Raw genomic sequence first — 26,240 nt, 5'->3', positions numbered from 1 at the left:
GGATAATATCATAAAAATTATAGACTTTTTAAGCACACGTGCTAAACTGTTCGCTTTATATGCTTATATCTTCTGTATCGAATGTTGATTCATACCAAAATGCTTTTTTGCATAGTTGTGTTTGACACATGAAAACATCTCGGGTTACGTATGTAACTGTTGTTCCCGGAGAAGGGAACGAGACACTGCGTCTCCCTTGCCATACTTCCTGCATCCCTGTAATGCCGTCTTTGGCAATATTTCAGATAGCGATATACTTCCTGGCTCCCGCGTCACTCTGTCTTTGCCGTTAAGCCTCACCATTGGTTGAATTTGATATAGACATTCAGACGCACTTACCCCTAGAGGCGTCCCCAAAGTGTCACTGCAGTGACACAGCACGAGTTCCCTCTAATGGGAAATGTAACAATGTATATTAAAAGGTAACACGATGTAACCTTGCTCTCACTTGAAATGGGTCCCCTCATTTAGTCCTTGAATTTAAGGGTATTGGACCTGGAAAATCCTTGAATTTGAAGTTAACTAAGGTGTGGGAACCCTGAAAATAACAATCCAGAATAAATTCAGAGTTTGTACCAAAGAAAGAAAGTTGAGTTTGGAGACACCCGAGTAACTAATACATTTTTATACTATACCTTTAAAATCACTTCTACCCTGGCCCTCCTATTCCACATCATCTTTTTCACCTCAGCACCCTCCATCTTCCTTTTTTATTCCCTTTCTGGTCACCTCAGGCATCTCATTTCTCAAGTATTTTTTCCACCTTGTTTAAAATAAATCAATATAAGGTCCAGGGGAGACAAATCAACGACACATGTGGCCAGAGGCCATAAGGTCCAACATATTTCCACAATGATCACTTGCCCCATCACTATACCCTTGACATCGAGACTCTGTATGTGTGTGCGCGCACGTCCGAATTAAGAGGAAAGATGGTGGCACATAAAAATAAAAATTCTGCTCTTTGACAAGCGTGCTGAATCGGATGCCTCATTTATAATGTATATCGTGGATTTGTGAGTTATTTTCCATGCATACTAAAGTGACACCGGGAAAAGTCTCTCCAGGACAGAGATGGAATAAGAGACCGAAATATTGAATAAGGAACTGAAATCGTCCCCAGGGCCAATTTTAATATTCTGCGCTGTTGGTACTTCCACGCTGTTAGGTCAAGACAGCGCACCTATAGTGGAAGTCACGGGGATTAGGCATCTCGCTACTAAGTGTAACCAGTTAAGATTATTAGACATAGCAGCTTTAGCACCGTCGTAATGTTTGCGAATCAAGCCAAGATTGTTTAACGTACAGCAGCTGACAAGCGGGGAAGTAATCCAAGCAGGATTACGATTATGGCGGCACCTCTACCTGTTTTTGCCCTCTGGTAGCGTTTAAACGACTCGGACAGCAACCGTCGCAATTTTGCATCATGAAATGAAAACAAAAAAAAAGGAAAAGAATGAAATAAATAAACATGACAAGAGACCACTTAGCCGCCTGCTTCCAGGCTGAAACCTGATGAAGCCGCGGCGCTGTGAATCTTCAACAAATGCTAAGTGACACGCTTAAGTGGGTTCAGGTTGCACAAGCAGAATAATTCACTAAAAATACAAATGAGGCCACGGGACGAAGCAAACCAATAACTATTCACCGATTCAGATGAGCCCCTGAGCCTTCTTGGGTTCCCAGGTGCTGCACGCCGGTATTGACCGGCCTGCAGTCATGGTGTAAACAGACCGTATGGACATCATGGATCCACCTCATTGAGAATCAATATCAAATAACCCCACTGTTCACTGGCAATTATGGTTGGTATCCAGCATCTAAGGCCTCTTTATTTTCCACCTCCGTCATTAAGCGTGACCTTCAGGCCACTTTCTGGCTTCATTCGCCAGGTGGAGATGGAGGGACGAAGAGCAGGCTTTTGGGGGATTCAGCTGAGGCCACAAGGGAGGTTGCTGGGGCATCTTCTATGACAGATCAATTATGGCTGTACCACTGGGCTTTGGGCCAGCTCCTCTTTCAAGGCCACTAATAGAATCCCAATGTCACCACTGACATTACTGACTAGATAGGTTAGCCTGAGGTTCAAGAGGTCTTAAGACACTGTCGTGCTGTGACCGCTTGACCTATTCATGCAGGGAAACCTGTTAGCATCATTTGACAGGCTGCATCGAGATAACACGGGCATGCAAGTCCATTTAACCTCAAAGTCAGGTTATGCTCGCTCATAATTGTGTTCTCCATTGATTTCATGGTGCCCCTGATTGGTTCTTGATCTATAGGAGACCCAAGATTATAGCTACATGATGTGCACAGAAAAGCAAAGTAAATGTGAGGCCTTTAAATCTGATTGAGTTTTGACTCAAGGTAAGGGAACAACTTCTCAACAGTCTTTGTGTTTCACCGCTCCTCAACTCTTAAACTGTACAGTGAGTTCTGGTGGTGAGTAATGCTCTCAGAAGACAACTTTGGAGGATGGACTTGAAGCGTACAAGTTTAGGGGACACAACACATCTAACCATGCTTGATATGGACCCCAAGACACTTATTCCTACTAGTAGATAGAGAGAGATAGATAGACAAAAAGGAAACTATAAAACAACCGAGAAAACATGGTGACGATGAGCACTTGTTTGACAGGGCCGATACGAAGATGGAAATGCAGTAATTTGGAGTAATTCGCCAGCGCGTTGACGCTAGCTGAGCCTGCCTGTCCGTCCGCCAGAATAAATGGGGTCAGCCACGTGTGATCGGCAACTTTCATTTATATGTAAATGACCCCCGTCACAGTAAAGCCGGCATGCAGCCACACGAACACACACATACACACTTCTGTGCTTGAGATGGCAGCTACCACCCAGTTTGAGCTGTACTTGTAAAGCATAAACACACACGTAGACCTCGTATAGACTCAAGTATGTCATACACTACCGTTGACGCATTGACGCACGTCGCAATCGTTGTCAGGCCGCAGATTCAAAAAGCTAAACTTATCATGCTCACGAATTGTCAGCTGCGGCAGATGCTAACTAGCGCTAGCTGTCGACTGTTATGGATTTTTTATATCTTGATACCTAGAGAGCAGTGCGAATTGATATATATGCAACAAAATATTTAATTATGGCAAAAGTATGCAAAAATTGCTAAAATGATATACTGAACAATGGTCTTAACACAATTGACGAAATAAATTATGAAACTTTTACACAAGCATAATGTCACTTCTGTTAACTGCAAACGGGTGTGTGGTTATCGACCAATGCTGATCATTTTAAAATGATCATATTTGCTCATCAATTGGATTGGAATGACAATCTTACATTTAAATTGTGTCACATAGATTACATGAAACCCAAATAATGCTAATAGTTTTCTGAAAATGTTGTAAAAATTTCACAAAATGTAATTCTTCTCACGTACGATCAACTTAAAGGAAAAATACACTGTTTTTCAATATTTTACTATGTTCTTACTTCAACTTAGATTATTAATACATATCTAACTTTTTTTGAATGCGTGCACTTTGAATCTTTGTACAGCGCTTCGTGAATGTGTTAGCATTTAGCCTAGCCCCATTCATTCCTATGGCTCCAAACAAAAGTTTTATTTTGTGCAACCATACAGGTACTTACTCGTGTAACTACTCATGTAACAGTCTTTAAATAGGGAAAACATGGAAGTGTTTGGTGGCTTCTAAATTCATCACTGTTTGGAGCCATAGGAATGAACGGGGCTAGGCTAAATGCTAACACATTCACAAGGCGCTGTACAAAGATTAAAAGTGCATGAATTGAAAAAAGATAGGTATGTATTAATTCGTCTAAGTTGAGGTAAGAACATAGTAAAATATTTCCTTTAAAATCACACACTTTCACATGTTGCTGTCCCTTGAAACACTTCAAAATGTAACCCAAAAAGAAAATGTTTAAAATTATTTATACATAATATAAACGCAATGAGCAAAAAAATACACTGTAAAAATTGAAAGATCTACTTAAAAAGCACTTCAATTGTTTTTTTAATAAATGAATCACTTTAAGTGGAAAATTTAAGTTGAAAAACTTTAAAATTACTTTTTTGCTTTTTCAACTTAAATTTTTAGACTTTTACAATGTAAGATTGTCTGTTTATAGACGGTAGAAATACATGATATATGCTTATATAAGTTACAGCCAGATGTATATTTTGCATTAAGTATTATGTTTATTTATAATCCTGGACCTTTGAAGATATATCCGTATCATTTTCAAATCTTTAGACTATTTTGTTATCAATTAATTAATGTCCAACCTATCACTGGAATATGTAAAACTGCATATTTCAGCTCTTGGGTCATGAAAATTTGCGCTACATATTAGGCCAAACGGGACAGCAAAGTACATTTTTCCCCACCAATAAAAAGTCCCTGTTGTGAATATGAGTGATATCTTTTAATAAGAGACATTTTTCTCGCTTTCATGCTAACATTATTTCTCTTTTAATTCAATATTAAACCATTCCTGTTTATCTGCAGCGTGAAATAATGCATTAGGAATATGAAAACACTTTTCCCTTTCAAAGGTCTCCGGAGCGCTTTCCTTTCACATCATAATTTTTCAGACTCTCTCAGCGTACTGTAGCTCGGCATCTAAATTCCTGCTGCAGTTGATAAAGTGGAAAGCTGCATCCGCACTGCATGCTGGGAAGTCGCGGCCAAAGTGATGCTTTCCTGCTGAGCTCAGGCCCTGAAGAACAGAAGCTGACTCGATGTCTGTCACATCGAATTGCGCTTCCTTTGCCAGCATCACACCAACTTAATGTCGCAGTTCGCCTTTAACTTTTAACTTTCATTTATGCTTTCCATTCGCAGTGTTAGCAATGCAAACATGCGGCGTTGGGTGAATTATCTCCGTGTGCGCTGCACATTTGCGAACAACAAAGGTTAACGTTGCGTTTTGCCTGATCATTGACTGGAGAAGTCTTACCTTACGCATCGTAAATTCTTCAATGGACTCTGCATGCTGGACGAGGCGATCGAATATACAAAGAAAGAATGATTTAAATGAAAGCTTCAACAGCAGATAAGACAGTATTGTGAGGTGAAAAATAACGTTTTGTTTTGTGTATTTGAAAAAAGCTTTTGTTAGCCTGTCTTTTTAGTCGTATGGGATCATGTGGGTGTGGCTAAACCATATCTATCGTCCTAATACGACTATCTATGCATACATTTTTTCATCATATGAAAGTCTTTGTCCGAAAACACTGTCTGTCAAAACCAAATGCTTAACCCCTGACAGCAGGTACTTGAAAAGAATTTTCAATTTTGTCTGAGACAGGATTTACCTTAGAGGACACCTCGGCCTTCAGTATTACGAGGGTGATGCTTCTTAGACATTTACTAGAATCTGTAGTCACACTGAACTTCGTATAACCTTGTTGTACCCAATACTGCTTGAAATATGGCTTGTTTTCATTTACTTCATGCCCTGGTATTACACAGCTCTTAACTGTAACTGTATAGTCAAATATTTTGACGGCATTTGTGCCACGTTGCATGACATTTGTGAAAAAACAGACAAATAACCGCATGCCGGAAACGTATCACATTATCTGTTTGAGACACAATGCGAATCTAAAATGTCATGTTGTGCTGACTGAGTCTTCGTGTGGACGGCCAGCCCCTCCTTCTCTCCTGCACCTTCCTCACCTCCAGCTTCTCTTTCCGTCAGGGGTTAGGGAATGAAGACTTCAGGGCCAAGCAAACAAATTCTAATAAATTGCCTTGTCGTGACTAGAAAGCTCAAGCTCTGATCTTCCCGTTTCCTGCACCTCTCTGCATATCGGCCGCTGCATTAATTCTCATCAACGGGCTGCGGTAACGCTAGGGAGGGTGGATGCGTCCACAGCCTGTTGCACCGCCTCCGGTACTTTTAATAAAAACGTCAGGGCAAACGTTGAAGAAAAACATCCTGTAATCCGTCAGGACAAGGAAAGCGGGCAAGAAAGAATGAGAGAGAGAGCGAAAAACGGATCGAGGTGAAAACAAGTGCAAAACCAAAAGGAAGCTGACACAGATTGGTTGGTTGGTTCGGGGTGGAAGGAGGGGTAATTGTTACTATGACAACACATGACCTTTAAAGGTGAAACGAAGTTGGGTAAAGTTGTGTCTCCTTCTCACTTAAAGGGGAATGACATTTAATAGTCCCCACAGGTCAAAGGAGGGTAACAAACACCAAATAACGGCTGCCAGTTGATTAAATAAGCGACCACTATATCATCAAAACCTCCCAGGCTTTGGCCACCAAGCCTATCTTTAGGAAACAGGGTCATATCTTCAAGGACTGGGGTGTAAAGGAGATCCCACAATGTATGGTGATCGTATTAGATTTTAAAAAAAAAAATCGTTTTACGCTTTGACTTCTCATGCATAAAAGTTACTACGGGCATAAAAGGTTGGAGACAGGTGGGCCAATCGCCCTCAACCCCAATTAACTGCTCCTTCAGTACCAGTAAACCCGGCACAATAAAAGATGGGTACCTTCAATTCCATCTATCTTTATCGCTCCCATCTATATGTCGCTCCATCTACCCTTCCATCCTCTCCATCTCTTGTCTATTAATTAAGCAGCACTTTGGGTCATAGCCGTGCATTCATCTCTAGCAAGCCATTGGCCACCAGAATAGATTTGGTTCCCATGAGTTTTAAATGATTCAAACATTTGCCCTTCAATGTTCCTGCATGTATGTGCCCGAGCGGAGGCGGGTGCGAGGGGATTAGACCCTAGCCTCCATCTGCCTCGGCCCACGGGCTCGCTTATAGAAACTTCAGCTCTTATTTCGTGGAAATTTCCAGGGCAGTTTCAATCACTTCTTCTCCTGAGTCATTTGCTCCAAATGTGTTTCACTTAGCCGATCAGACAAATGACTCAGCACTTTTAACATTCTCCATCACGATTTCGGCATGGTGAAGATGAAATGAGTAAGAGGGCGAGTCTGTGGAACTACCTACAGTATGCGCTACATGATGCTTTCAGACCAAATAAATGCGTTTGCATTATTCGACCAACCCTAATGGTGTAGTAAGCGAGGAAAACCGAAGCAGCTGTAACCTCGTGCCCCCGTTAGCTCCCGGTCGTAAATGCCCTCTAACTGAAAAAATCAGACCGGGCCAGCGGTACGTATAGTAAATAGATTAATTACGCACTCAATGTGGCTCACTATGGATCTGAGAGGAGGTACGCAGAACCCTCTCTCTTTGGGGAATGCTGTCCCAAATCCCTCGGCTGCTTACAGATGCAACAAGGGTCTGTTTGCCGTCACCTTTGCGCTTTCACAGCTCTTATTTAGAGCTTAATCTCCTGGTAGGTCTTTCACGCATCCCATAATGAGCGAGTTATGGTTTCAGACAACAAAGACACAGTGGGGCCTCGTCTGCGAGGTTGTTAACATCTCAAACGGTTACATTATTATGACCTCACCGAAATCAAATGACTTGTCAAAGGGGGCTGTCTGTCTGTAGCGCAGCCTGCCCCGGAGGAACGAGCAACTGCATCTAATAAATACATAAATAAACGCATATATAAATAGTTCATCAGACATGGGTCGGCACATCTGAGACGACACCTCAGGCAGGGCGAGAAAGGGAGGTAGATAGATGAAAAACCACCTTGGTGTATCAGCTTACTGTAGGTGTTGCTTGCCTCCAAAGTTGGAAAAAGGTTTGAGGGGAGCTTTAAAATTTAAACGCACTAGTTTATAAGTGCTAGTTTGCATTGCCTGAATAACACTTTCAATGCAAATTTGATTTGATCATACACTAAAACTTTTTAAAAATACAAAAAAAACTTTAAATATATTAGGGCTGTCAAAATTAATGCAAATTCATTTTACCGCCACTTATTTTTAGCGCATTTTAACGCAATTTCTGTTGTAACCTGTGATGTCTAAATGAGTTGGAGGTTTTCATAAAAATAAGTACATTAAGCCCTCATCTAGAAAATCCAATCCAATGCGGCCCCCCAAAGAAAATTTGTGACAAAAAAATGTTCTAAAACTTTACATTTTAATAAAAAAAAAAAACATTAAATTATACAAAAAAGTAGTGCTTTTGGTTAGTAGCCTTATTTTTTTTGGTTTAACTACACAGAATTGATGGCACCATCTCAAAACCACTGCTCTAAATGATCGTTGAACATCTAAAATTATCTTTATTTGTACGTTTTCTGAGAAGTGTACCGTCCAAAATGCTGATCCAATCTAATCTAAAAAAGGATGCGTTTCCATCCCTTTGAGCGTCTGACATTTTGGTTTTGGTTTTAAAACATACAGGAATTAGAAGGAATTAGAAAATACAGTCCAGGACTTGCGTGATGTTAAAAGAGTTATTAAGAGAGATGAAGTTCGAGACCTGATACGTTAAGAGTTATTAAGAGCGACAAGACTCAAAAGCAATCTTCCTCACGCAAGTGTGCAACCCCAATAAATAAACATCTGCACGTTACAATTTTCAAAAATTTCTGTTGTGACAAGAATTTACGCAGATATAATCTGTTATGTCTTAAAGAGCACCGATTTTATTGCTAAAAACGACGTTATTTTGTGTATTTGGTATAATACAATGCAGAGTTTCCCGCAGCACTTTGCAGTTCGGGTGACCCGCCTAAGCTGGGAAACCCTATCGCCTTTAACTAGGTCGTCCCAAAAAAAAATTGCTGCACAAAAGGCCATCAAGTGCATCTCGGAGAATAACGCGAACGCACTTCACAACGCGAGCGTGCACGTGCGCAACATGGCCGAAATGAGATAAAGACGTGGTCCGTCATGTCTGGAGGACAGCCAGATGATAAAACTGTGTCTTTAAGAAAAATATTTTCATTATGACGCGTACGCCCCGCCCCTTTGATTATCACGCCCCAGGCCCTGCCCGTCTGCCCAACCCTACCACCTTAACTAACTATTTTTCGATGGTAAACCCTGCAATGTGTTTGGGTGGTTTATGTTAAAAAACACATTTTTTTCTACACATTGTACATTTACTGTAGTCTTCCTGAAAAGCACGGATTTTATACAAAACTATCCCTGATTGGCCAGCTAATCTGTACGTTTGTGATTGGTCTGAATACCTCTGACATCAGCAGGAAATATGACGCTCCTTACCAGGTTTGCACAATGCAAAAACTTAAAAGCGCTTTGCATGGCCATTGGTCTGTGACAGCCCTAAAATATATACATACAGACATTTCCATATGTATATAAATATATAATAAATAGATGAGATTCTGCCAGTTTAGCTAGATGAAATGGCAGAATTCACCCTGACAAAGGGGGATTCAGTCTGTCAGTCAAGCTAGAAATGACCCTCTGTGCTGATGCCAGACTGGGGCTTCATGCCTGGTGAACTCCCTTTTACTGGTTTCTGTCTGGTTCACCCGGATCCAATAGAACAGTGCTTATCCAACCTCCATTAAGCACCTATACTGGTTATGAACTATTGATGAAGAGAGATGGGCGTACTAAACAAATATGTCATCTAATCTGGATTTAACTTCAGTGCAAACATGTATGTGAACACAAACATTAAAAAGAAAAGGAGTGGTAGGGCTGTCGGAGACATGGACAACGTAAAATGTTTCATTAAATTTCACATCAACCTGCGAGTCAGGGATAAGCATGGATTTCTGTATCGGAAGATAAGTGTGTTTGATAAAGTAAGTTAGCATTGATTAATCCATGAAAACTCGAAACTGCGGAGTTGGGTTTTCAATTGCTCCGAGCACATGCACTGACAAACCCATTTACACCCAGTCCCTCTTCATTTTTATCAGCGCAGAGGGATCCCAGCGTCTGCTTTGGTGTTATTTTGGCGTGCTGCTGTCGATCGATGGGCCTGACATTTGTTAGCAAGGAAGATTCACAACGCAATCGGCTCTTAACAGTGCTATTGGATGCGTCGTGCACATCTGCAAGAGAACAAAAAGGTCAGGACTAATATGAGACCTGGTTATTTATCTACAAATGCATAAAAGAACAAAGAGCCAGGAATGGACAGAAAAGGCAAACCCACGATAAACTCAGGTGGTAATGGATAATAATGCCGGCACACCTATTCGACTCTGGTGTGGGGTTGTTTGCTCTTTGTTGGCAGGCTGGTAGCAGCAATGCAGGGGGCTGAGTACGAGATGAAATACATGAGCTATCGAAGCAGACTCAAGCTAGTGTGTTAACAAAAAATGGCAGTAAAGTGAATTAGGTACATTAGAAAAACAGTGTTTATGTTCCTGATTTTTTTTCAATCCGTGATAAAATCTGAGAGCTTTCTGAGCCCTCACTGAGAGTAATGCAACACATTCTTTTTAAGGCCCAGAAAAATTAACTGTAACTTAACGAATACTTGTCATAGAAACAAAAGATAAATGTCTACATAATGGTTGGAATGTCTGCTTATAAATGATGTAAGTGATGATTGAAAACAGATATTGTCATTCGGTGTAAACTGTATGAGGAGGAGAAGTACCGTCTCTCTCTTGTTACCTGGTTATCTGTAATGAGATGAGATCGCCACACCCCCGCGCCATTGAAGTGAATGAGCAGAGACATCCATATGCATAACTCAGGCCTCCTGCAATCAATCGATACATAATCTACGATTCAGTCTCTCCATTCCTTATTGTTTCATCCGAGTGCACCAAACATGACTAAATCCTTATTTACTTGCGTATGTGTGTCAGTATCTCCAGACGCGAGTGTTTTCTTTGTCCTTCCGTCAAACAATACAAACGATGGGCACGCACATACACAAACACACGAGTCAGGAAATTTGGCGCGTTCTTTGGTATTCTTACAAAATACGCAATTGCAAAAAGTACATCTCAATCGTAACTGAAGCTAAAGTCTCCATTAGCTCTTCAACTAATCTCGCCCCTACCTAGGAGAACCAATTGTGATATTAAAGAAATTTCATTTGTTTTGTTTCTTTATATCCTATGGGATGATGAAAAGGTACTAAATTCCTCTTCTCACTTACTTTGCTGTTTATAGCGCATTTAATCTGTGACAAGCAGACTTCTGTACTTTTCTTCTGACTGCTAACCAGAGCGGTGTAACGACTGCATGAATTAATCACATTTAGCGCAGCAATGAAACGCAGACCGGGCCAGCTGAGTCCCCAGCAATAAACCCAATGAGAGAACAAGGAAGCTTTTACATTTTTTATTGACTTTTTAAAATACCTCTTAGTCAGTAGAATATCTTATTCTCGCATCTACAAACTTCTGAGGTGGAGAATTCTGTCAGTGATTTTTGGCGGGAAACCGACGCTAACTACATAGCGGTTCTGTGGATGAGGGAAGGAACGCGCTGCAGCGTGCTTGCTAGTATCAGCACTTTATTATCCAAAAAGCAAGGGCAGAGAAAGTTAATCTCCCCCGTTTCTCAGCAAAGTAGAAAGGCTTCATCGCACTTACCACAAAAAATCACGAACTCTTAAGTCAGGCGCAACACTGCTAAGTCTCCTCGTGCCACTCACTGAGGCTTTCTCTACAAGCTAATTTCCTAATTCCCCCTTGGCTTTTCTCGGAGTGTAAATCAAATGAGATTCAAGACCCTGTTCTCACCCCTTCATTCCTGTTCTCTTTCTTCTCCACATCCCTCTATCAAGGCCTTTGTCTTAATGTCTTTTTCCAAGAGGGGACCAGGTTATTCTGAGAAAAGACGGTACTACAAAAACGCCCCATCCTTGACAGGCAGTGTAAATCAGTACCCGCTGTGCAATCTAATAGCACTGCATGGACCTTATACACCGCAGGGCTCCAGCAGTCACGCGTGGCTATTACGTACGCGTGCACAAACAAACGCACAAGGAACTGGCTAAAGTCCTTTTAAAGGAACAATCGCGTGCACAAGCAAACTCACTGTACTAAGAAGACATAAAATTGTGATATAAGTGTTAACAAAAACTAAATAAAAAGAACTGAAATGGACCGGAATAATCTAAACTGAAGTAAAAATACACCTACATGACTTTAAAACTAATAAAAAAACCATAAAATAATGTTGATTATCACTAAGATTTTGAGAAACATCCAGTAGTGGCCAAAAGTGATGTCCAACTTTGACAATTGTTTAAAAAAAATACATTGGTGTATTTGAAGTATAAATTGGAGCTCAGCTTTGAGAAGAAGCTCAGGAGCCTTTGCAAAAATTTACATACAACACATGTGCAAAGTTTATAGATACAGTGAGTACAAAATATTACAACAAAAGAGGTTCAATAAATATTAACTATTAATTGTAGCAAATGTATACTTTACCTGTGAAATCTTGGTTTATCTATGCATTTTGTACTGTAAATTACAATAAAACCTAGATTAATTTGTTCAACAAACACCTTAAATATAAAAGGAAAACACCACCGTTTTTAAATATTTTTTTATGTTTTACCTCAACTTTTTTCACTTTTTTTGCACTTTTAATCTTTGTACAGCGCATCTTGAATGTGTTAGCATTTAGCCTAGCCCCATTCATTCATATGGCTCCAAACAAAAGTTTTATTTTGTGCCACCATATATCATGTAACAAATTATGTAACAGTCTTTAACCTCTTGAAAAGCACCCCCACTCTGGCCCAAACCATGAAAAGACTAAAAGGGTTGTTTTTACTAAAATTATTTTAAAGTAATAGTCTACTCATTTTCAATATTAAAATATGTTATTACCTTAACTATGAATTGTTGATACATCCCTCCATCATCTGCGTGCGCGCACGCAAGCGCCGGAGCGCGCCGCGACGCTTCGATAGCATTTAGCTTAGCCCCATTCATTCAATAGTACCATTTAGAGATAAAGTTAGAAGTGACCAAACACATCAACGTTTTTCCTATTTAAGACGAGTAGTTATACGCGCAAGTTTGGTGGTACAAAACAAAATGTAGCGCTTCTCTAAGCGGACCCAAAAGAGGAACTATATTCTATGGCGCAACAGCACCTTTGGGAGTACTTCGACTCGGCGCAGTAACACCCTCCCTCTCCCATTATGAGAGTGAGAAGGGGAGCGGACTTTTCAGGCGAGTCGAAGTACTCCCAAAAGTGCTACCACGCCACAAAATATAGCTCCTCCTCCAAATCCGCTCAGAAAAGCGCCACGCTCTATCCTGTACCACCAAACTTGCTCGCACAACCACTCGTCCCAAATAGGAAAAACGTTGATGTGTTTGGTCACCTCCAACTTTATCTCTGAATGGTACCATTGAATGAATGGGGCTAAGCTAAATGCTATCAAAGCTTCGCAGCGCGCTCCAGCGCTTACGTGCACGCACACAGATGATAGAGGGATGTATCAACAATTCTTAGTTAAGGTAATAACATATTTTAATATTGAAAATTAGTAGACTATTCCTTTAAGATAAAAATTTAAAAAGTTAGAGAGGCTGAAGTACATTGTAATAAACATTGTTTTGCATAACATCTTTTTTAATACTAAAAATCTTAACAATAAATATGTGTTTGAAACCTAGAAATGCAATAATGCCAAAGCCACAAGTCTGAAGAAGTTATATTTAACGTTTGAGGTCAATAGGCCCAAAAATGTGTTTTTTTTTTTGTAAGACTAGTGCCTTTTTTAAGTGCCAGTCAGCACCAAAATAAAAGTCTTTTGTTTACATGCATACACGTTCGTTCTTATTATTATTTATCCTTATGTTAGCGTATAAAATGCCGTTTCCACACCAGGAAATAAAACGTCACACAAAGATCGTTGGATTCGTTACCTAATTGGCTACACGTTCTGTCTATTTTCCATGAAGTCATTGGAGGAAAAAGCGAGAAAGATGACGTCACAATATTTGACAGTGCTGTTTGGATATTATGTATTATACTCCCGCCTACTTTTTAAAAAAAAGTTTGAACGCGGGTTTGAATGCGAGTGTAATCTCATATACACGTTGTTATGTTATAACGTAAATAGTTGTATATTATATTCTATTACAAAGACGTTCATGTGAAATCTGATGTAAACAACAGACAATATATCTATATTTCACAGATTATACGCATTTGTGGACAAAAATGATCATTGGATGTATTCTACTGTATAAGACGGTTTTCATGAGTTATTCACACATCTGGAACAGACTGGATTCGACTCGCGATCGTTATATCAACACAAAGGTAAGAAGTCCCGTTTATATTTTGCATGTTGTCATCTGGACTTCTGTAACAAAATACTACATTTATGATGCTAGCGCATCTGTATCTCAAAACAGAGACCATACACTGTTGCTAAACCCGTAGACCTTTTAAACAATGTAATGTTAATATTATTAGTGTTTGTAGACAATAGGCTATATAGATATTGTTAGCAGCATTAAAAGACTGACGTCATCCCGCCCGAGCTAGTGCCCGTCGAGAGGTTAAATAGGAAAAACATGCAAGTGTTTGGTGGCTTCTAAATTCATCCCTGTTTGGAACCATAGGAATGAATGGGGCTAGGCTAAATTCTAACACAGAGGGGCTGTACAAAGATTTAAGTGCATGCATTGAAAAAAATAGGTATGTATTAATTCATCTCAGTTGAGATAAAAACATAGTAAAATATTGAAAAAAGGTGGTGTTTTCCTTTAAGTTTCCTTTTTGTCTCATACACCTCATATTTGCATGGTTTGATTTATTCTGAGAGGACATTTATAGCAATACTGTACAAATTGTCCCCTTTGGACATCACTTTTGGCCACTACTGCATTATGAAACCTTCTAGTAGCTAACCCCATAGGTATCGATAGCACTAGATGACTAATTAATCATTTAATCTAAATGATAACAGTTAGAACAAAAACAGCGGTAAAATATTTAAATCATACTTTAATCATTAAAATCTGACACTTTCCATGTTTAAGTGCTATAAGCGGGTCCCCAGTGCTTCTATCAACCTAGAAAATTTGAAAAAGATCAAACCAGTAACTTCATTTTGGTAAACCATTCTCTGCAAGCATGTGAAAAATAGATCATTTAAATTTGGCTCCCCTTGTGATGTCAGAGGGGAATAATAACGCCCCTTAACCTGCACTAGCCAACCACGGCACTGCCATTTAGTGCAAAGATCAACTTATTTGCATTTTAAAGGACACACCCTAAAATGGCACATTTTTGCTCACATCTATAAAGTGGCAATTTAAACATGCTATTATAAATGATCTATATGGTATTTTGAGCTTAAACTTTACATATGTACTCTGGGGACACCAAAGATTTATTTGAGATCTTAAAAAAAGTCTTGTGAAATGGCCCCTTTAAAGCAAAATAATTACTGAAAGAGTAAAACTAAAACAATACTAAATTAATTTCAGTAATAAGTAGTAATGACAACTAATAAGACAAAAGCGAACTAAATCAGAAACTACAACACAGGCAGGTGGGCCGGCACGTTAAGGGGTGGGCAGGGGAGGGTCCGTGAGTTTGGCTCCCAGCATGTGGCCCTCTATCTATCAGACCACTATTCAACCGGCTCGTCACGTTGTAGCGTGCTGGAGATATGCCATCGGCACAGCGCAAGGCTCTAAGAAAAGGAAAGAGATGGGGAGATTTCTGCACACAGCCTGCCGGCTTTAGTGGAATGGAGGACAGGCTTGAAAGCCCCTGAATGGGAGTTATTTGCTTCGTCAAACTTGTTCCGACTGCGTGTCAATGTTTCTCCTGCCACTGCTGCCTGTGTGTATATGTGGGTCTCTTTTGACATGCCTTTTTATTGCTACATGACTTTAGCTATAAAAACAGACTTGCCATACCCGATTGCACTAAGAATCTCATTTGCTGACGGCTAAAGCTATGGAGAGCCAATTCTGCCATATTCATAAATAAATAAATACATAAATAAATATACAAGGAAATGTAAAAAAACAAAAATACAGAAATAAATAAAGAAATATATATACATGGAAATGTAAAAAAGCAAAAATAAATGAGTATTTATACCTGTATTTCTTTATTTATGTATAATTGTATTTTTTCACACTATTATTTATTTATTTATTCATTTATTTATACATTTATTTATTTTTACTTTTATTTATTTTCACATTTATTTATGTATAAATGTATTTATGTCTACACGTATTTATTTATACATTTATATATTTCTATATATATTTATTTCCACATTTATTTATTTATACATTTATTTATTTCTTCTTTTATTCGTCTGTATGCTAATGAGGTGGGCGTGTTTCACCTCAGACTTAGCAATCGATCTCTGAGTGCCAGTGCTGAAGCTTTGAGGCCACAGTGACACCTAGTGGTGTGACAAAGCGAATGAAGTTGCACATGGAGTGAATGACTTGGAGATGTGCAATATCCAAAACCTTATTTCAAGTTTTAAATCATTTTGTGTCACCATAAGTGTGTATATATAGGGTCACTATACATAGCATACGCACTGTACCCAGTAAATCGCCATCCGGTCATGATTTCTAAAATGTCTTGGCACACATCATTATCAAAATGCACGTTATCAACAGATCTGATGACACACCCTTGGAAATGTACACTTTAATATGGAAACGCGTGAAATTATGCACTATTAATAACATTTAATGCCCTGGATGGGGGCTGATCAGAGTTTGAGGCTCGCCCACCAGCAGCACAGAACGCGGAGAAACCAGCACACGCAAGAATATTGATCAATGCCTCGTTTGAAACGCGGCTGCAAACACTTTACATTGGCGTTTGCTAATTTTGCAACGCACAACATGTGACAATTTGAATGCTTAATGCGCCTCTTAATCACAAGTAATCAAGTGGAATCAGCTGAGCGGGGTTATATCTAACAAAGGGTGATCGTGCAAACACAGCGAGACACGCATAACGGCATGCAGGTGATCCAAATCATGGCGAGGTGACGCGTGACTGAGCTGCTTAGAAAAGCAGACGATAGACTGAAAATGAAGTAATGATTATTATAAGATCCCATGGTACTGTTGCTGCGCAGAAGCATCATGTCCTTTCAAACCCTCGTCAGATTTTGAGTTTACTGATTTTTTTTAATGAAACGTCCAAAAGACAACGTTGACAGCAACAGAAACAAACCTTTCTATTGCGGTTATATTTCTCCATATAAATAGATTTTTAAACTTTATATGCATCACAATATATAGCTTATGTCAAGACATAAGCCTACAGAAAGCTGTCTCGTGGCATATAATATAATGCATAGCCTATTTTTACAAGGCTACTGCATAGGAAATTGCCCTTCAACCCTGCTGAAAAAAGCAATAAAACCATTACAGAAATTCCTAATGGTTTCCATTAAAATACCCACCATTAGCTTTTACCATAAAAACCATCACGAAATTCCTTTTTGTAGTGTGTTTTGGGACATATTCCAGGATTTAATGGCCCCACCAATAGAACCCAACACATACCAGTACAGACAAACAGAGACCCATAGAGACTTTAATAGTTTCCAATACAACCAATCAAATTTCCATTAAAACCAATAAATCCAATAGAATTTCTGTGATGGTGTATGTTGCTTTTTTAGCAGGGAGTGCAATTATAGCATATAAAAACATGAGATTAATGCTTTAATTATAATATCATTTAAAAAATAGAAATGATGGAATCACTGAAATTATATGTTTAATATCAAACTAAAATAGCCACAAGGTGGCGGTAAGTCGCTGTCTCAATGAGTAAGTTCGATCAATTCACCCGATTCATTTGAATTCTGATTCATTCAATAACACCACGTGTTGCTTGGAGGCTGCATTGGCGATTGTTATATGTTATTGTCAAAAATGATATTATCTGGAAATAACATATTCTTCCAAAACAAAGTCACTGCAACCAATTTCACCAAATATGGCACATAGAAAATTTCGTGTATAATTAAAACCTCTCATAAAATGTTCAACACAATTCTAGATTTTTTAATACTATTTGAAGCATTGAGATCTCTAGACAACAGCAATAACCTTCTTTTTGACTTTTTTCATTTATTATTCTGTGCAAATGTGCATGAATGCAACACCCACAATAGTCAAAATATTAAATTTTCAAATGAACATAATATGACCAAACATTATATATTTTTTAAATTGTGCACAGTTAATGACTGTATTTTTGCTGTAGATAAACAACGGGTGAACACTTTTTACTGTGAAAAGTGTGTTGCAATTTCATCTAAAATTTAAGGCAGCAAAGAATGTTTTACATTGTTAGTTAATGTATACATATAAAAGTCTGACTACATGTTTGGAACATTAAATACAAAGAGCTAAGACTAATAGTGGCAGTATTTTTTGGTAAATATTTTATTTATTTTTTAAGGTAAAAAACCTCTTTGGTGTTGCTTTAATTGAGAAAAGCAGAAGTTGAAGGGAAACCGATTAGATTTTGATAGAAATATTATTTTTGAAATTTTGTTAGGAAGATTTATTCAGGTAAAGATTGGGCAAAATTTTCAGGTATAGTAAGTGACAAGGAAGCCTATAGTCCTTTAATATTTTTCTATGATGACTAATGATGTGTTTTTAAATATTGAGAAGGGAATTTCCCTTGGCAGATGATGGCTACGATTTCAGTACAGTAAAATCAATAATCCTGGCTCTTTCTCAATTTTCTGGTAATATTCTATTCACAAAATACAACCAATGGTACCGCAATGTTAAAAAGTACTTGTGAAAATAATCCTCCGGGCTCTTTTTGCAATGGTCTGCCGATTAGAACAGTGCTCCACAGTGCTAGCTGGCATCTTATCTGCTGCCATGCAACGAAACTAGGAGTACGACCGGTTTAAGATGGCCGCCGTATTTCTCAGTCCCCAGCGGCCAATAGGGCATCTAGTCTTCTATATGATATCTATGGTTCTGATGGCTGTCTGCGAGATCTTGCGTATCACACGAGGAAGCTTCGGAGAAAGAAGAGGTAAGGAAATATAAAGTCAATAGGTCAATGTTTAAAACGCATAATGTTATTTTATTCACAAAGTGTTATGACAAAAAGCACGATGCCAATTCGTTTTTTTTTGTTAGTTGGGAATGTATCCGTTATAGTGGTTAATTTGCTAGTCCACGGGATGCCCCCGAAATTGGACTTCGTTAATATGAATATTAATCAAGTGATATGATATCTGTTGTTATCAACTTAACCACTTGGTTGTTTTTACTTTAGAAAAGCAACTAGTTATAAATGTAAGTGCTTTTTGGGCTACTTCGGTGGAAAAAGTGTTAATATCGTAGTTCAGTCAGTGTATACTGTATATCCGAGGGTCTTACAGGCGCCACAGACACCTATCAGCCTTTTGTAAGGAGGAGCAGCTCGATGAGTGCGGTCAGTTAATGCTGCTTGCTCTCAAATTCATGTTACTGATTAAGTGTTAAAACTTAGATGAGATGTTGGTGTTTTATGGCTCACGAATTCGCAATAACGGATACATTTAGCAATTCGTGTTAATGACATTAATCTAAACTTATTGATGACGTTATACAATGGGGGTCGAATCCGACATTAATCATGCGGAGGTTTTCACGACGGGGTAATGTGTATAAATGCAGTTATAAAGTTTAAAGGGACTACTAGATAGTCGACGTGACCTTAGTGTTTCCATGGCAATCGGTTAATCACATGTTACATTACGTTTATGCTCGAACCTGCGGTCCCTCGCGCTGTATCCATGATTTAAAGCGGTATGAAACACTTCCCTACTGGGGAATCCAGCAAAGACCAGCATGGGCTGGTGGCTGGTTTTAGCTGGTTTAAGGTGCAGGAGCTGGTTTAAGATGGTCCTCCTAGCCTGGAAAAGTGTTTAAGCTGGTGGGTCAGCTGGTCTTCCATCTGACCAGCTAAGTCCAGCTAGACCAGCTTAAAATGGGACCAAAACACAGCTAGACCAGCTTGCGACACCAGCAATACCAACTAAAACCAAGCTGGGAGACCAGCTAAAACCAGTTCACCAGCTTATGCTGGTCTTAGCTGGATCCTTCAGCAGAGTTAACTCCTTTGTATGAAAAGGTGAAGTCGTGTAAGTTGGCATGTTCTATTCGAATTGAAATGAACTGTAATGGTGTAATTCTGCTCACTTCTCTTGTTGAATAATTAGCACGTTTTAATAGAAATCGAAAATATTTGTAGACAAATGTGCTCTTGTTTTCTGTATATTTTATAACTCTTTTGTAATGTTTTCATTATCAGAAACCTTCAATTTAGAAAAGTGATGGTGATCTTGTCAATGCTGAGATTTTCATGCATCAACAGCCACTACATCTGGATCAGGTAATGTTGTGTTAACTCTGCTATTTTCCAGTAATTACTTAAATGCAGTATGCAAGTGTATGCATTCATGTTCTGATAAAGGTCATTTATAGAATTCATTTCCAATATTGCACTAATTTTACTAATTTTATATATTGTCAGGATTGAACAAGAAACAGACAGCAAGGGTTGTCAGGTCAGAAACAGAATGACACACAAACACAAGAAACTTCACAGGTGAGAAGTGAGAGTGCCTTTATAAAAACACCTGCTACTTGTTTCTCAGGACTGGTTTATCATTGTCATTAGGAAAATAATTTAGGATACAATGGTTACTTCAGTACTTCAGCACAGCAATTAATTTCTTTTGTATGCCACTATTCCTATTATAGTATGTAGGCCCAACACAGTCTCACGGGAAGTCGTGTTATAGTAACGAAAAATTTTGATTAATTTATTTGTGTTTGATGACACGAATTTCCGCTGTTTTTCGTGTCTCTGGAGACGAATGTCTTTTTCGTCCTTCCCAGCACAAATTTCTATCAATGGCTGTTCGTGTCTGTGGCACGACTTTCTTTATCGTGTCATTTTATATTTTGTTTTCTCATCGTTGTTTCCTATTTTTAAATCATTGTCGCTTTCTACATGTTTTTCGTCCACTTTTAAAACTATTCTCGCCTGGAGTTAGGGTTAGAGCTGGGGTTTGGGTTAGGAAGTCGCAGAAAGTGATTCTAACCCAAACCTCAAGCGACAATGGTCAAAAAATAGAAAACAACGATGAGAAAACAAAATATAAAATGACACGATAAAGAAAGTCGTGACACAGACACGAACAGCCATTGACAGAAATTCGTGCTGGGAAGGACAAAAAAGACATTCGTCTCCAGAGACACGAAAAACAGCGGAAATTTGTGTCATCAAACACGAATAAATTAATCAAAATTTTCGTTACTATAACACGACTTGCCGTGAGACTGGGTTGGTAGGCCTACATATTTCAAACCCTTTGTTTTCAGTATACAGAGACAAAAGTTAAAGGTGCTCTAAGCGAATTCACGCGTTTTAGACCATACATTTTTTTTGTACCACACAGCAAACATCTCCTCACTATCTGCTTGCTGCCTGTCTGCTGATCAAACTGTAAAAAAAGCGATCTCTGTAGACAGCCCAGGCTCCACAAACTGCAATATAAACACAGTGGCCAAACCTACACCACAAAACAAAACAAAGTGTTCCAGCCAATAAACGACAAAAAGGATTTGGGGGTAGGGGTTGGGCGCGTTCATGAAAGCACGAAAGGGAGGGGGAGGAGTTAGCTACGCTCCGGCTGTTTGAAAACAATTCAAACATCAACAAAAAATAATGTCTCGCAGATTCGCTTAGAACGCCATTAATTCATAGTTCATAGTGGATGTTGATGCAAGTTTTAAAGAGGCTTCATGTTGACAGAAAAAAATGGGTCTTTGTGGTGGTGTACATAACAGCATTTATTTTTTCCTATCTTTATGTATTATGGCTTTAATCATAATTTTTTTAATTATTGCTATGTCCATGAGCTACCACCCACCCTTGTAATGCACCACCAAGCTACCATTTAGTAATAAAAATCAGTAATTTACCATTTCTTTTTGTGAAGCACCTCCCATAAAACCTTACAATGCATTTAATATTTGTTTTGTAATCGAATCAAATTCTACAAATCCTAATAATTAAGATGCAGTGTCTTGTATTTCACAATTTATTTTTTCTTTTTTAAAGGAGCTATGACTTGTTTTTTATTTTATTATGTGTTTTAAATTGTAGGCAGATCACCATGCAATTTGAAGAAGTGTGATAAAATGCACAGTGTGATAAAGTCGTGTGTCTTTCCAGATGCCCAAATCATTCCCCCTTAAAAGGTAATGAAGTAATAGTGTCATGACAAAAATGGAAACATTCTTAATTTCTTTAAAAGTTGTACTTTGGCCACAGTTTTCTTCTAACCAAAACATTACATTTATGTTTCTGTACTAATGAAATATGTTTTTCTTTTTCTGAACTTTATCAAATGCAATGGTCGCTAAGATGAGCCTGAAGAGGAGATTTGGGAAGATGATGTTTCATAAGTCTTTGTTTTGCCAGATCACCAGTGGTAAGTTTGTAAAACTTATATTAAAAATAGGATTAGAACATCTCCTAATCAAGTTTTTGATCAGGTAGGGATGTCTGCTAACAAGATGCCTTGCTGGTTTGGGCGAGTTTGAAGTCCCACACAGACAGTCCAGAGGTTGAGAAGTGCACGTAGTAGTTTTCCTTTACTCAAAACATGTTCTGAGGGCAGAAAGAATATGATTGGTTCACAAAAACGACCGATCAAAATGCTCGTTACTGGTTTAAGCCCTCAGCGGAGCCTTCAAGGCAGCTTCTGCAGTGAAGCAGTTCGAGCTCACCGTTGGTAAGATGAGTAGCGCAGATATGGTAAGATAGGAATGAGAATGTTTCGAGCATTTAAGTGACGTGTTTTCATGTGCCCGTGGCACGACTTTCTTTTTCGTGCCAGTTTCACGAATTGGTTATTCAATTGTTTTTTCTATTTTCTATTTTCTTTTCTTTTCTTTTGTCGCTTGGGATTGGGGTTAGAACAACTTTCTGTTTCATAAAATGACATCCTCACCCTAACCCAACTCTAACCCCAAGCAAGAACAGTTTAAATTTCTGACAAATAAACGTATAAACCAACTTTATCCTCGCGGGAAAACAGTTTAAAAATCTGACGAAAACCACAAATCTAACCCCAATACGTGAAACTGGCACGAAAAAGAAAGTTGTGCCACGGACATGTGAAAACACGGAAACACATCACTTAAATGCTCGAAACATTTCAAGCTGATTTCAAAAACAGTCTCATTTCTATCTCACCATATCTGCGCTACTCATCTGACCAACGGTGAGCTCGAACTGCTTCACTGCAGAAGCTGCCTTGAAGGCTACGGTACTTCTGGCATTCATCTAAGCTTTCATTGTTAAGGGACTGCACCAGAGACTGTTAGATCTACACATAAAGCAACCAGTCAATATTTTTTGTTTTGTTATGCATCTCATTTGGGGGTGTTGAAAATATAAGGTCGATATCACTTAAGCATTCAGTATTGGATTCATTTGTAACCAAACGATCAGAAGCACCATTCACTTCCATAGTATTCTTTTATCCTACTATGTAAGTCAATGGTGCTCCTGTTCAGTTTGGTTACAGACATTCCTCAAAAAATCTTCGTGTTCATCATGACCCTTTAATGTGTAGAAACATCTCAGCAACCATCAAGAAAAAATGGAGGCAACGGAGCTAAATTGCAGATGTTGTTGCAAAGGGTCTGAATATGTATAATGTAAATATGATATTTCAGTTTTTCTTTTTTCATACATTAGCAAAAGTTTCTAAAATTCAGTTTTTACTGAATTATTATTAATGTCTAAACAATTACAGTATCACGCAACAACATAAAAATAAAAAGTGAAAGGGGTCTGAATAATTTCTGAATGCACCGTAGATGATCTTGATTGAACCTCATTGTCATCTTTGTAAACACAACAGCTTTCTTCCTTCATCAGATGGCTATGCAATGTTTCAAGTCAGACCATTAAAGAACACGGATCTTGCCCTGATGTGCATTAACAAAAAAAAAGTGTACATGGGCTAAAATGCAGCATTTTTTAAAAATTTAATAACTTGTTTTTTTACCTCTTTAGATGCTGTCATCATATTTTAAGTACATCATGAGCCAGAATGGATGGATGGTGGTGGCCATAAGAAGACAACTACACCAACAACAAAATTCATATTTGCAGATTCAGATGAATAAAATGACTTTTAAACATGATTTTGTTTTTATTGGAAACCATTAGGAATTTCTGTAATGGTTTTAATGTTTTTTTCAGCAGTGTTGAAGGGCAATTTCCTATGCAGTAGCCTTGTAAAAATAGGCTATGCATTATATTATATGCCACGAGACAGCTTTCTGTAGGCTATGTCTTGACATAAGCTATATATGGTGATGCATATAGGGGCGGTTTCCCGGACAGGGATTAGACAAGTCCTAGACTAAGAGCTGTCCAAACTGAAAACAACTTGCACTGACATGTCTTACAATACATCAGTGCACTTTGTTTAGCCTCAAAATGCACACAAGTAATGTTTTTAGTAAGGCATGCTTGTTAAAACTAGTTATATTTCCTAATTAAACTAAGGCCAAGTCCTGGATTAAGCTAATCCCTGTCCGGGAAACCACTCCATAAAGTTTAAAAATCTATTTATATGGAGAAATATAACCGCAATAGAAAGGTTTGTTTCTGTTGCTGTCAACGTTGTCTTTTGGACGTTTCATTAAAAAAAATCAGTAAACTCAAAATCTGACGAGGGTTTGAAAGGACATGATGCTTCTGCGCAGCAACAGTACCATGGGATCTTATAATAATCATTACTTTTCGGTCTATCGTCTGCTTTTCTAAGCAGCTCAGTCACGCGTCACCTCGCCATGATTTGGATCACCTGCATGCCGTTATGCGTGTCTCGCTGTGTTTGCACGATCACCCTTTGTTAGATATAACCCCGCTCAGCTGATTCCACTTGATTACTTGTGATTAAGAGGCGCATTAAGCATTCAAATTGTCACATGTTGTGCATTGCAAAATTAGCAAACGCCAATGTAAAGTGTTTGCAGCCGCGTTTCAAACGAGGCATTGATCAATATTCTTGCGTGTGCTGGTTTCTCCGCGTTCTGTGCTGCTGGTGGGCGAGCCTCAAACTCTGATCAGCCCCCATCCAGGGCATTAAATGTTATTAATAGTGCATAATTTCACGCGTTTCCATATTAAAGTGTCCACTTCCAAGGGTCTGTCATCAGATCTGTTGATAACGTGCATTTTGATAATGATGTGTGCCAAGACATTTTAGAAATCATGACCGGATGGCGATTTACTGGGTACAGTGCGTATGCTATGTATAGTGACCCTATATATACACACTTATGGTGACACAAAATGATTTAAAACTTGAAATAAGGTTTTGGATATTGCACATCTCCAAGTCATTCACTCCATGTGCAACTTCATTCGCTTTGTCACACCACTAGGTGTCACTGTGGCCTCAAAGCTTCAGCACTGGCACTCAGAGATCGATTGCTAAGTCTGAGGTGAAACACGCCCCCCTCATTAGCATACAGACGAATAAAAGAAGAAATAAATAAATGTATAAATAAATAAATGTGGAAATAAATATATATAGAAATATATAAATGTATAAATAAATACGTGTAGACATAAATACATTTATACATAAATAAATGTGAAAATAAATAAAAGTAAAAATAAATAAATGTATAAATAAATGAATAAATAAATAAATAATAGTGTGAAAAAATACAATTATACATAAATAAAGAAATACAGGTATAAATACTCATTTATTTTTGCTTTTTTACATTTCCATGTATATATATTTCTTTATTTATTTCTGTATTTTTGTTTTTTTACATTTCCTTGTATATTTATTTATGTATTTATTTATTTATGAATATGGCAGAATTGGCTCTCCATAAAAGCGTGTTAAGATTTCACGGCCGCTTTGGGCTCTGGTGACAATGCAGGTAATTATCAATGGCGATCGTGATAAGGCTGTGGGGTAGAGCGAATTACCCTAGAATTTCATCATTCTGCAGTAGACACCAAATAAAGCACACATTTTTTATTGCACTGATAACTTTGAAAAGCACCAGCTGCCAATGATAAGTATGCTAGTTTTGCGAATACATTGTATATTTTTGAATGACCCCCAATGACTAATCTGTAGTGCAGTGGTTCGTCCCATTCCCAAAGTGTTTGCCGACACGTTACTACAACTATACGTTGCAGTTTCTCTGAATCTCAGCTAGATTCTAAGTCTAGATAGCGAATACAGGCTTCTTACGGACCAGAGCTTTGTTGAAACCCCCATGATTCATAGACCCTTATAAGTGACTCATAGCCCTGCTACTGACTCACCCTGGAGC

At 38.5% G+C, this 26,240-nt stretch overlaps 1 protein-coding gene and 1 long non-coding RNA gene across 6 annotated transcripts in view; one reads left to right on the top strand and one right to left on the bottom strand.

The window, feature by feature from the left end:
- celf5a (cugbp, Elav-like family member 5a) overlaps positions 1-26,240 on the bottom strand; it is a 290,692-nt gene that overhangs the window by 151,463 nt on the left and 112,989 nt on the right. The gene's annotated exons all lie outside the window — the stretch shown is intronic.
- LOC141359446 (uncharacterized) lies at positions 18,299-24,299 on the top strand. 2 transcript variants are annotated; one of them, XR_012365887.1, is made up of 6 exons: positions 18,299-18,891; positions 20,158-20,238; positions 20,380-20,454; positions 22,021-22,115; positions 22,282-22,348; positions 23,944-24,299. It is a non-coding gene; the product is annotated as an uncharacterized lncRNA (long non-coding RNA). The 2 variants fall into 2 exon arrangements; XR_012365888.1 differs by lacking the exon at positions 18,299-18,891 and adding an exon at positions 19,230-19,296.

The sequence above is a fragment of the Misgurnus anguillicaudatus genome, chromosome 23 (assembly GCF_027580225.2).
Source record: "Misgurnus anguillicaudatus chromosome 23, ASM2758022v2, whole genome shotgun sequence".
Lineage (NCBI taxonomy): Eukaryota > Metazoa > Chordata > Actinopteri > Cypriniformes > Cobitidae > Misgurnus > Misgurnus anguillicaudatus.
The sequence above is the reverse complement of the archived record's forward strand: the minus strand, read 5'-3'. Positions and strand labels throughout refer to the sequence as shown.